The sequence below is a fragment of the Platichthys flesus genome, chromosome 17, assembly GCF_949316205.1.
Source record: "Platichthys flesus chromosome 17, fPlaFle2.1, whole genome shotgun sequence".
Taxonomy (NCBI): domain Eukaryota; kingdom Metazoa; phylum Chordata; class Actinopteri; order Pleuronectiformes; family Pleuronectidae; genus Platichthys; species Platichthys flesus.
The window spans coordinates 7,398,113-7,411,307 of NC_084961.1; the positions used below are offsets into that span (position 1 = coordinate 7,398,113).

General features: G+C 43.5%; 1 protein-coding gene across 1 annotated transcript in view; it reads left to right on the plus strand.

Annotated features, from left to right (window-relative positions):
• Nucleotides 1-13,195, plus strand: part of csmd3b (CUB and Sushi multiple domains 3b) — a 317,162-nt gene that overhangs the window by 152,823 nt on the left and 151,144 nt on the right. The window lies entirely within an intron of this gene.

The window sequence follows — 13,195 nt, forward strand, 5'->3', positions numbered from 1 at the left end:
CGGTGATGTAATTTGCAGCAAGAGTCTGTGCAGTGGCGATAGGTGCCTGGATTCACAGGTACGGCCTCGACCAATGGCGAGTCAGTCTCAGCTGTCAATCATGATGTTTCACCCCATTTGTATCGCATCAAATAACAAACCCAAGCCCAACTTAACATAAATATGAGCACATCAATATAAATCAGTGAGACAACAACCACTTAAAATGACAGTAACATGTATTCGTTTTCAGTTTTCAGTTTGGCCCATGTCCTTAATACTAACATGGAGGTGGCCGGAAGATCTTTACTGCAGCCAGGCAAAAGAGAGAGATTAAGATACCATGGCTTCACTTTCGGGGACCTGTCATGTCGTCAATTTTTATATATGCTCCTTTTCAACAGCTGCTTTTGATAACATGCATTAAATTGCACTAATACGCGTCATACACTTTAAATTGCGAACCCATGTGTTGAAACATATGTGTAGCAGCATGTGTCTTTAATCCACGCCCCTCTGGGAGAGCTTGTTATGTCACCACCACCTTCTCGAAAGGTTTGCCATGTTAAACAATGATGTCCTTTCACTGAGCTGCAGAAAAAATGAGTTTTAATGTACACGTGAGGGATGAGGATGATGATCACCCTGCACTGTTTACAAAGCTGTAAAGGAGTACGTGAAGATTACGCACTGTGAAGATTGCTTTTAAAGGAGATTTTATCGAGATGATTTTCCCAGAGTCCAGTTTTAAGGTTTGAAAAGCTGTATCTCCTCGGGCGATGCATTGTTAAAACAAAGACAGACATGTTGCGAATAAGATATTAGAAGCATTGCATTTCTCCCAGCGGAGCACTTTAGCCTCATGAATAATCCAAACACACACTAACTCACAGATGCTCATGAATGCATGCTGCCCACCGACAGACATGGACACACACACACACACATAGCTCACGCACAGAATATGGACACAGACACACACACATGACCGGGGAGACGAACCTGCATTGATCCTCGAGCATTAAAACCTGCTTGGAATTGACCTTTCCTTGAAGAGAGAGACATGAAATACAGAAAGAGGAAGAGATGGCCAGAAGAGGGAGTAAAGAGTTTTTTTTTATTTGCATGTGTTTGAGCTTTTGGCAACGGAGAAGTCGTGTGAGAAAAGCACTTTGAATTAGAACTGAACTCAAGGTGAGGAAGCAAGAAGGTGAAGAGTGGGAGGAGGAAGAGAACAAAATTATGGAAAACAGGGTCCAGCTCTTTCTTCTTCCTCCTTTGGTAAAATATTGAAGAGAGACAGAATGAAACAAAACCACAAGCAGAAAAGAGTTCACACACTCGCACCCTGTTTGGTTTTCAGCTGGATTCCCACATCCAGCAGAGATACTCCAGCACACATACTTTGCAATGCTCAAATCTCTCCATTTCTCCCTGAGATATTATCTGGAATTCGTATTTTTAAACCGTTCTATCCGTTGATCTCTCCTGCCCCCCGTCCCCCCCGTCCCCCCCCTGTCTCCGCCTGCATCACAATGCAGTGGATCTGCATGCCTCTGCCTCCGCTCCTGGTGTTGCTCTTTATCTATATTCATATTTCTCTATCTCTCCCCTTTATCTCGCCATTGTTCCCGCTAATCCTCTCAGTCGCCGTCTTGATCCATTTCTATCCAATATTCATCCGTCTTTCCTCTCATTCCATCTCCTTCTCCCCCCCATCTCTCCCCTCCGTGCGCCTGTTTTGTCTTCTAATTGCTTTTCCCTTCTTCCAGCCAGTCAGTTCTTCATTAAATCATCCGTCATCATCTGGGTTTGCTCTGTCATCTGTCTTTTCCTCAACTAACATGCATCTCTCTCTCTCTCTCAAATTCTCTCTCTCTCTCAGAGAATCCCCTGACAGCTGGATGATAGATACTACTTCTTAAACTGTAACTTAATGCACGAGTATAGATGGGCTGTCCTGGAAAGGCTCTGCTGCTGTTAATGGTGCCGAGTGATGGGGATAAATGTGAACAATCCAACTTCAACTCGGCAGCTGTTCATTTGACTCGCAATTTTAAATCCATTTTATTTTCATGGGTATTATTCAACGTCCAAATTCATGGAGAGACCTTTAAAAGTAGCAAAGGATGTCATTATTTTCAATAATCAATTTACAAAGTGGACATCAGAAACAACACGGACATCATTTCATCCATGTTCCCGTCTCTTCCTTCACTCTCTTTGTCGCAGATCAGGTTAAATCCAATTTATTCATTCAGGTTTTAAAAATAAGTTTTATAATATTGCTTTACAAAGCAACGAGAAACAATTATTACCAGATAAAAGTAGAGATAGCAAGATGCACAAGCAGCTCTCTGTTTTGTCGGCGCTCTTATTCTGTTACTTTCTATTTTCAACAATGACAGACTAATTGAATGTGAGTCCCGAGTCATCGTAGACGCTGCACCTCTCTCTCTCTCTCTCTTTGGCCCCTTGTCTTTCCTTTCTATCGCAGTCGCTCTTTATCTGCACCAATCACTGCTTTCCCTTGTTCTCCTGTTTCTACTCTTCCTGTTAGCTTTTTTATTCACCGCAGCAATTTCTCAGGCCTGGACGAATACACACACAAACACAGACAGAGTTTTGGCAGGTATTAGGACTTTGTATTGACTTCCATTGAATTTAACCAGGGCCTCAGCTATGACCTTTTGCCAAAGTAAAGCCAGAACTTGGCCCTAAGAGATTCTGGACTGGACAAGTTCAGTGGGTATGATGGAAAATACCCTGATGAGAAAACACACATATGGAGTGAAAGAAAGACAACGATTTAGCCTATTGAGCATCTATAACACATTTACAATACCTTATCTCCGACACATTTCCGAGCGACGAAGGATCTAAGAGATGGATCCTCTCCCAGGATTCATTGCACGCTGGTGAAAAAGCTAACAGGCAGCAATATGGATGGCTGATGCAACTGGAAATGCAAATAGGGATTCCTACGCAGGGGAGGTGGCCCCTGATTTGTGACACGGCTGTAGCAGCACTTTGTTCCATATGATTCAGGTTGATTTCCTCTTACATTCCTCTCTGCTCTCAGTATTACAGTCTCTATTTTTCAATGGATGCTTCCTGTAAAATCATTGAAGACGTGACCCGGATGTAAATGTAAACACCTCCTGTGGATAACTTGCTACATTTAGTGTTGATTTGCATTTTCATGCCCAGGTATTGATTATGGAAAGTAGAAAAGGTCGTCCACACACATCATGAAAGACGGAATGCGGTTCAGCAGTGGTACATGTGACTTATTCTCGCTAATATCGACCACCAGCTTTATTTCTATATATTGATTGCGTAGGGCAAGAGGTCAACCTGATATAGACATACAGATCCGCCTTTATGGTTTGTGGTTGATGTCTGTCGCAGCCCATTGCTGTTTGCATTTTCAAGTCTTTTCGGACATAGACAGCCTGTTGGGAAGTGTTTGGACTTGGCCATTGTAAGTTTCAACATTTAGAGGGACTGTCATCACTGGAGACGTGGCGTCTTTGTGACAGTGGATTATTACTGTGACTCAACTTGGTGACAGTAATCTAATAATGCTCTTTTTTAGAAAATACATCACTTTTCACTGTGTGTCGTTTCACTCAATTTGATCATTTTAGGTTTATCCTCTTGTGTTGGTCCTCTCTAAAGCAGCAATTATATAGAATATCTTCACTATTTACACACACATGGAAAGTCAAACATATTCTGTGGTGTTTCTTGTTTTTTCAAGGGTATTCCAGTAAATTCCAGCATTTATACTGAATGAATTTGCCTAATCGTGCAACATTTTCAAAGCTGGATTTTCTCCTGGTGTCCAGATGCTATGCTGGTCCACCGATGATCAGAGGAACAGCCCGGGGCATGTTATATATGATGTTTTTCATGCGATGGAGCTTTGTAGATGAAGACGTCTCACAATGCAGTTTCAGATTGATTATACATCTTCTCTACGTTTTTTTTAAATGAGCGTCACGGTAGTATCTTGCACTGTACAAAGAAAAAAAAAAGCGCTTGTACATTTTCCCCGACACCAGCAAGGAGCAGCATCAATTCTTGATTGCCAAAATAAAGCCGATGAAGACGGAGATTTTTACCTGTGTGTCGTGTTCATGATCAGCACCAGAGCCGTGTCTAGTTCAGCATTTTTTGACCCAGGAGTGAATTGAGATCGTATCCTTTCCCACACAGACAGAAGAAAGATGTTAGTGGGCTTTTGGACCAGTTGCAAAAGGGGCTTTGTTGTTGTTGTCTTTCTCCGCTGTGATATCTTGAATACTCCTTGATTGTGCCATTATCCCTGTTTGGGGAATAAGATTACTCCAGTGTCATACCAATCTTTTGGGAGAGCGTGGTTGGTGTAGCTTACTTTTTCAACACATTTGTATGTGTGCGTGTTTTACTTTGTTTGACACATGCCCTCGCAGGCTGTCCAAAAAAGGGGGGGGGGGGATGTGGCACAAAAGAAGAGCAGAAAAGACATGTATCTGGCTGAAGGGAAGAGAGACGAGAGCCAAGTGTGTGTTTCATCAGGGCTGTGATGCGTTAAACTCTCAGTGTGCAGCTATTTGTTGAACTTGTCAGAGATGACATTTAACACACACTGAGACCCAGGGTGTCTGTCTCTCTCTCTCTCTCTCTCTCTCTCTCTCTCTCTCTCTCTCTCTCTCTCTCTCCTCCACACAAAGGTTTAACTGCACATTCAAAACGTAAACTTGGGGAGAAACACAAAGACAGTGAAACAGGCCCATCATAGACACACAATCAGATGTACCTTCAAAATAGGGCTATACCGTATGATTGCATGTTGCAGTTCATTTTCGATGCTTCTATTTTTTTCCTATCTTTGATTTTTGAATAGAAATCCAATAGAAAATGTTTGTCACGTGCACAGAAGCAATGCGATCACTTTGAATAAAAGGCCGTTAGAGAACAGTTTTTGTTGAGGCGAGAGGGCGATACAATGGAAGAAAAGACCACGTTACAGTAACAGGATGTGAACAGTCCCTGAGCAATAAACCAAATCTCTCCCAGTTTCAGGGTTGTCGACAAAGCAAGTGCACAGTGACATTCCCCAGTGAGATCACCGTGACGTTTCTGTTATTGGTGGATATTTTAGAATTTACTTATGGTATCACATTTTCGCAAAACTTCATTTGAGTCTCTTGTGTCATTTGGATGTATCAGGAATAGAAGGAGAGAATGATTAAAGTATAATGAGCAAAATTGGCGCTCGCTTTATCTGTTGCCAGCAAATTTGACTCTCTGGGTTAATCGGGGTTGAAAGGCCACTGTAAGAATAATAATCGTGATAGCGATTTATCTATCAATCAATGGCTGCTCTCTTTATTCATCTCCTTCTGGTGAGCTACCATTAAATCACCCTTCTGCCCTAATTGGTCTAAATGTCGGGCTGTTAGTTGACTGGCAGACAGCATCTGTTTTTTGATTCCTGGACAGATGGTGGGAGGATCTGAAGGTCAGCATGGTTACTAGCTATGTGTGTGTGTGGGTCGTGTGTTTGTGTGTGTGTGTGTTTGCCCTAAATGCTACGAGCCAAGCAGATGACAGCAACCAATGTTTTTAACGAGGTGCAAAAGAGTGATAGAAAAATATGACAGCAATATTCAAAGGGAGGAAAAAGGGAATTACGGGAGCGTCCGAGTCACAGGAATAAATTTAGATATACTAATCCACAGCCACTAAGGCAGCAAAGCAGGTGAGTAATACAGCGTTTAATGGGGGTGTTTGTCTGCTTTGAGCGCAGGACGGCAGTCATCACTTTTATGAGTTTTCAAAGCGAAATGTGGCAGCCGAGCATTAAAGGCCCATAGTTGATACCTGAAAGCCTGAAGGGGAGCCGTCTGTGGTCATGACAAGCCATTGCATCAGCAAACAGCGATCATCAGTTGATGCACACCAGCAGAATGCGAACGGGGAAGGAAGCGAACCACACAAAACGGCAGCTGTAGAAGTTGCCGCAGAATTCATCAAAGACCCAATGGCTCAGTTTGGGTGTGAAGGAAATACAGCCTGTTCTTGTGAGAAAAATAATGTCATACATCACATCCAGATGGGTTTACATTTGGCAAAATGAAGGATGCCTTTAGCCCACATGTCTGCTGCATGGTCGAATAGCAGCCAAGGAATATGAAGCTGTTTTATGGGAGCAGATGGTGCAAAAAACTGTTCTCTGGATGCATCACTCTCCATATACACAACTACATCATCTCAAAACTAATTTCTTAGAAAACAAAGTCAGACATCCTCCCTGGAAGTTTTAAAGCTGCATTACTCCTTCAGTCGTGCTTCACTAAACTGGCCCTGAAGAACAGTCCAAATATTATGTTGTACTCATCTCAGCAGAGATGGTGGGCGCACCAAGAGTCACATCAATTACTTGTAAAAAAAATATTAGTCATGAAAAACACACCGTAGGTCATCGGCCTGATGTTCTGAGGTCATCGTGCACAATTTTAGGAATGTCCACACCGTGTGTCATACTAAATGCCATTTGTAAAATGTGACTTGCAGTGAATAGACTTGAACCGGAACAGTTTTTGTGTTTGGTTGGACATCTGTAGAAAGCTCACTGTGGCGACTCTGCAACAAACTAGTAGCAAATACCCTGTAATTACACCATAATAAACAGTAAAAGCCAGAACATCAGTAGTGAATATAACCACCTCATGGCACATAGGAGACGTCGGAACGGAAATTAGGTGTTTAGTCACCGAGAACTCCAGCCGACTACTTTATGACCTTATTTCCTCAAATAGTGACTCAGGCTTTTTTACTCAACTGCAGGAGGTAACAGGCCTTTACTTGAGGCAGACTTGTGTACGAGAAATTAGTTTATTTCTATTTTCCTCAGTTTGTTCTAAGTCTAGTTCTTATCATGGTTTATTACAAAGCCTCGCTTCAAACTGATCCAAGTTGGTCTTAGTTATTCTTGTTAACGTACATACTGTCTGAGACAAACCAGATGTAGAGTAGAAGACTTTCATCCCAAGAAACACTACATGATCAGCAAATGGCCGAAAGACTACAAACTAGATGAGATGTTTGACTGCGACTACAAAAACCTTGGAGACTCACACAGGAGACAGCTGTTGTCTAGTTAAATATGTTGATGATTATCTATAACCTTAATCAAGGATTATAACCCAAACTCAATCCTTTTTTTAACCATCAACATAACGTAAATTTGTCCAACAAAGCGTCAGATCAGTTCAAACAAAGCCTTTGTGTGCAGGTCTGAAGGGGAAAGTGATAAATGGTGATTTTGATGACTCTTTTTTTTCTTTGCATTGCTTGTCAGCCCATCGCTGCTGGACTGCATCCAGGAGCTAAGTTGGATTCAGTTCACAATGCCACCAATTCCATTACTGGGCTTTTTCAGATGTGCTGGCACCGTCTGTAGGATCTGATTCTTATGCATCTAGAACTGTCGCTTAATGCATCCTGGCACGGCTGCGTTGTGACATTGAGACCACAAGTGATATTGCGTTTTCTCTGCATTGAGGCGACGTGGCAAGCAGAGCAGCTGCTAAAGACACTTGATGAATGTCCGGCAACTTAGAACCAGGAGGAAATTGAATTAAAGGTTAAACATTCACAGGCAGTGTCCCTCCTTTCTGTTCTGCCATTCACGCGGCAGGTAAACGGTATGAAAGGTACAGATGGAGTGATGAGGGAAAAAGCGAGGTGGCTGTATGTATTCAGCTTTTCAGCATATAGGGGGCAAGAGGTTGATGGATAGGTGGGTGGATGTAGATAAGAGGGTAGAAGGGTTGGATGGATACAGCCTGAAGACAGAGGAGAGGAGAGGATGATGTAGATGGCCCATAATCCTTAGAGGCTGACAGCACACTGGGTCTTTGGTGATTGAAGTGTGTGTGTGTGACTTTGTGTGAGAGTGTGTGTGTTTCTGTGTGTGTGGGTGTGTGTTTGTATGAATCTGATGGCGATAGTGATCTGACTATCAAAGTGACACAGGAAAGGGATGGAGTTATGGGACAGAAGGAAAGGAAGAGGAGGAAGATACAGCAAGTGGGGGGAAAAAAGGAGATGAGGCCAGAAAAGCTATTAAACATAAAATCAATCAGCCGAGAGAGAGGGAAAGGGAGGGTGAGGGCAAGAGAGAGAGAGAGAGAGTGAGAGATGGAGAGTGAAGTGCAGAGAGAGTAAGTAAGACCTTAAAGGGAGACACAGCGAAACGGGATAAAGAAGGAATCCTCAGATGGCTGCGATATTGATGACAGCACAGTGGGGAAGAAGGGATGAATGGATGGGAGAGAGAGAGAGGCGGGATAAGGAGGCTAAGAACGAGTGATCAAAGCGCCCCAGGCCATGAGAGAGAGACGGAGAGAGGGAGGGTGGGGAGAGCTAGAGGCGGAGGAAGGATGAGGAAGTAGAGGGAGGGGGGGTAGCCTTAGAAGGGGAGGATGAATTGGGGAAGAGGGTAAAAAGGGGAGATGTGATGGTTTTACCCCAATAAATAATCTGAATGCAGAAAAATGGAAGAGGTGTAGAGAGCAGTGAATCGGCGGGGAGGAAAAGAGAGGGGGCGCACGACGAGAGAGAGAGAGACGAAGAAAAGGGCATCGTTCGCTCAGTGATGTGATAAGAAATGAAGGCAACATGGTCAACACTACCTTTCTCTACCCGCCCCTCCCTCATCCCACACACACACACAGTCATACTCGCCCTCCTTCACATAGACTTACGCTCAGCTCGTGGGTCAGTGCGCTGGGTCACGAGCACGAGTCCAGGTCCACCAAATAAAAGCCGAGCACAGAGCAGAACAGTGCAGCCCTGATTGCGACGCCCTCACTCACCTATAGATCTACTCAGGTTGGCCCCGTGATGGAATCGGATTAGGAACACCGATCTGAGAGAATAAAATACCTTCGTGCTCATCCATCTTCTCGTACGTGTACAATACCTCGGAAAGTACCCGAGATTACAATCGACAGAAAATCTCAAGAGGTCAAACAAAGCAACATTTTGGTGTCAGTATTTTCTTGAATCACTCATAAGTGTTTGTACAGATTTGTAACTTTGAGGTCAGATTCAGAATCATAGCCTGTGTATGAAGATGGACGCCATGTTGGTTACCCAAAAGTGAAGGCAAAGGTTCTCAGTTGCCGCCTGGTGGCCGACTGCAGTGTAGGTCAAAACCCTACCTCTTCAAACCTAGAGAACAGCAAATGGGACCAAACTAAAGAGTCAAAGTATGTGCAGTTTCTCAAAGTAGCTTTCTGTCATTTTAGGTAGTTTTGTTCAAATAGGGTTAATTTTTTCAAGTTCTTTTGGTTTGAATTAGTTATTTTATGATTGACAGCTGAGAGTCTACCTCTATTTGACGAGTGCATGGATTTGCGAGACCTAGGTCCGGCACCTCCATCCCCACATCCCTGCTGAGCAGAGTGTGGCTTCAAATCATGTGATTAGCACAAGATGGCAGCGTTTCTATCTGGGATATTTGGCTTAATTTTCTTTGACGTGGACGGAAGCGGAGACGTGTCATCCATATTTATATTCAGTCCATGGGAGAGATACATAGATGGATGAGAACTTACAACCAAGGTTCACAATATAACAAACTATTATCCCTAACTGTGTAGCCTTTACACCGAGATTAAGCTCTAACTCGAAGAAAAATCCATTTATTCTTTTATGAAACCAATGCATGCAGATTCAGGTTGGACCTTAGCTGAACTTACTTTTAATAACCAGATACCAAGGATGTCACCATCAGTCATTTTGTAACCATTCACTAATCATTTATATCCATTTTGTTCCTCATCTTCAAACAAAGCTCAGTTCGAGCACCGACAGTCGCTGCACTGACCTCAGTGCTCCTTGGTTGTAAAGCACAGATTAAATTAAGTGCTTATTGGATTTAACTCACTGCTTTAACCTGATCAGACTCATACTGTATGTAATGAAATTCCATTCTTCCACTTGCTCCAGACGGCGTAGGATTCCAAAACGAGAGGATCATCTAATTAATAGGCTGTAATCCGCGACCTGCTCCTAATGGCGACATGGTGTATTATTGTTTTTATTGTGACATATTCATTTTATAGTGCGAACGGGCTGGAGAGGGAAGTGACGGGCCGAGGCACGGAAGTGAGGGAGACACTAATATTTAACGCTGTCACACAGATGTCCTCTCATGATTAATGGAGCTGGAGTGAACCGTAGCCAGAATTAGCGCGTGCAACATGGAGAGCTGACGAGGGCCGTGTCATTTCTGGTGCACACAGATTTAACAGAAGATAATCACCACTGGCTGTAGGTATCTAGACTGAACCCCCCCACCCCAATCCCCCGGGCGTGCATGGGACAAATGTCCCTTTTTATTAGAGCAGCTGCTCCTGAAGCGCTCCCTGCACAGCTCCGTGTGTCTGGGTGACACACAGCCGAATTTGTGAGGATCCTAATTGCATCACGTGGCGGCTGAAATGATCATGTTCATATCTGTCATCTGTACGTGACTGTCAGGTCTCCGCCAGATCTACAGTGGTGTTCAAATCTGCTTATTCTAAAGGTCATGATGTCTTCTTTTGTTTATGTCACAGCAATTAAGAGACAGAGCATGTAATGAGTGAATTAGTGTGATCCTACAAGATTAGTATGCCACATTAACCAAAGGTCTGCTGTGTTTGAGAGAATCGCTGACATTTGTGACACACCTTTTTTTTTTATTATATTTTAGAAGTTTCTTATCCCTTCTTTAATAAGAGCAATACACCAGTGCACCTCGAGGCCTTTCCACACATGTCTGTCATCTGTCAGGGGCACATCAAAAAGCTCGAGAGCAGCAATAGGAGTGTGTGTGTGTTTGTGTGTGTGTCTGTGTGTGAGTGTGCGAGCATGCAGGTGCATGTCCACCAGTGTTCGCGGATGTCCTGTTTTCATGAGGTGACAGCTGCCATCCTGTGAGGAGCACCGTCTCCCACAGTGTGGTGGACACACTCTCACACACACATGATCACACAGGTCACTGCAGCATTGTTTCTGGGTCTTGGGTCATTTACACAAATCTCCTTAACCGTCTAGCCATGGAATGGATGTCTGTCTGGATAAAGACTGGTCCGTCTGTCTCTGCCCACCCTGCCTGCCAGCCTGTCTGTCTGTCTGTCTGTCTGTCTGTCTGTCTGTCTGTCTGTCTGTCTGTATGTCTGTCTGTCTGTCTGTCTGTCTGTCTGTCTGTCTGTCTGTCTGTCTGTCTGTCTGTCTGAATAAATAAACTGCAAATTGTGAATCTCTTTCATTTCCAATACATCAGCACCTGAAGTTTGGACTAATCCACGTGCCACTTCTTCACCTTCCCTCATGATTTGAGCAGCAGCTTGGGTCAACCTACCTTGACACAAGCTTCTGTTTTAATCGGACAGTTGAACATTGTTCTGTTCCTCACTTCTCCCTCTGATTTATTGAAAACTCTTCAGTCTTTTTTAGAACTCATTTCAAACCAGTTACTTTACCTTATCACACTTGATCTCTACCCTTTTTGTTTCAGTCTACTTCCGTTTGTCTCTGTTTTCGATTTGTGTTGCCCTGAAAATGCCTCTTTGTATTTCCTGTCTCCCCTCAGTGCAACCTGTTCTGTCCAATTTATTATATATGTTGCGGATGTTTCTATTTATTTCTATTGGTTAAACGTCTGTTGCTCCATGTGAGTCTTGGGCCACAGTTATTCTCCATGCCCCTCCTGTGGGTGGAGTCTGGCTTGGTGCCAACCTAATCTCTGTCATCTGTACATGCATCCACCCCCCCCCCTTAGCACCCCGACCCTGCGTGGGTGAACCGGGGGGACGTGCATGTGCACCTGACAGCCCCCTGTCTCCACTCCTATAAAGGATGTGTCTTTTTCCGCTTATCAGTGAGTGCAGTTTAGGAGAGCGCGCATCTCGTGTTCCTCTGTCTTCTCTAAATACTGATGATATCAACGTGATGCACCGCAGAGTGGTATAAATCACGTGCCGTCCCAAATTGCACTCACTGGTGTGTAGGAAAAAAATGCATGTCTGCTGTAAGAGTGTGTTGCATACAGTATTGCCTCTTTTATGTATAACTATAAATTATACGGGTATAATTTATACCGTGTTTACAGTTGGACTTGTACGCTCTCAGAAAAAAAGGTTCATCATTGTGTCTTTTATCGCTGGGGCATTGGATTCTTGACTGGGCTCGACTTGCTTTTAATAAATGCAAATTTCTAAATGTTGAATCAGATACACTTCTTTTTGTACGTTCATCAGAATACTCTTAAAAAAAACTGCATTTTGAAAGAGCAAACTGAGCCTGTTCATCTCCAACCACTTGCCATACAACCAATGTCCCGGCGACAAGGTCCAATGTTGTATGTTTCTTTCTCTGTGAGTGTAACCGTATAAATTATAAGTGTATAATTTATGCCGTGTGCACAGCGCAATCCATGTGTCTTTATCTGTTATACAATAATCAGCACCACCGCCAATTAGGAAAGAGACTATTAATCAGATGGGATCAGCAATTAGAGGAAATTAGGCAAATCCACTGTCACATCTGGTCCACATGTTTTGGAACTAACCGAGGATTAAGCGATAGGCTGCCACTGAACCAGCCAATTGGGTAACAGCCGAATCCAAAGTCCCTCGGTGGCAATTGGAGGGGACGAGAGCGGGGCCCTGTGATTGGAGGAAAGGGAAACGTGCCTTGTTATTGGAGGAGAGGACAGCAGCTCTGAGTGTGACAGGAACTGCAGCCAAACCCCATCCCCTGATTCTAAAAGAGAACATTCTCCAAAATCTACTGGCTTAAGCCCAAAGCTACAAGTTTATCGAATTTCATAAAATAACAGCAAAACAACTGTCTATACAATACCATGTATACTCTTCATAGATCTACTTCATAACTGAAGTGTGACGTAAGAAGGCCATGTTTCAACAATATGAAAACCATCCATTTCTAACATCCCAGCCACCAAATAACATTGAGGGTTGAGAGCACAGAGTGTTTCAGTAATACACTAAAACTCTGTGACCTAGGAGCAGTCGGCTCATAGAGGGAGAGAGGTGAGGAGTTGGGCTGGCTGACCTGTGATCACATTGATTGGTTGAGATATGTGAGATCCATTCGAGAATTAGGTGTTCAAAGCTAATCTGATCAATCAGGTGAATTGACACGTTTA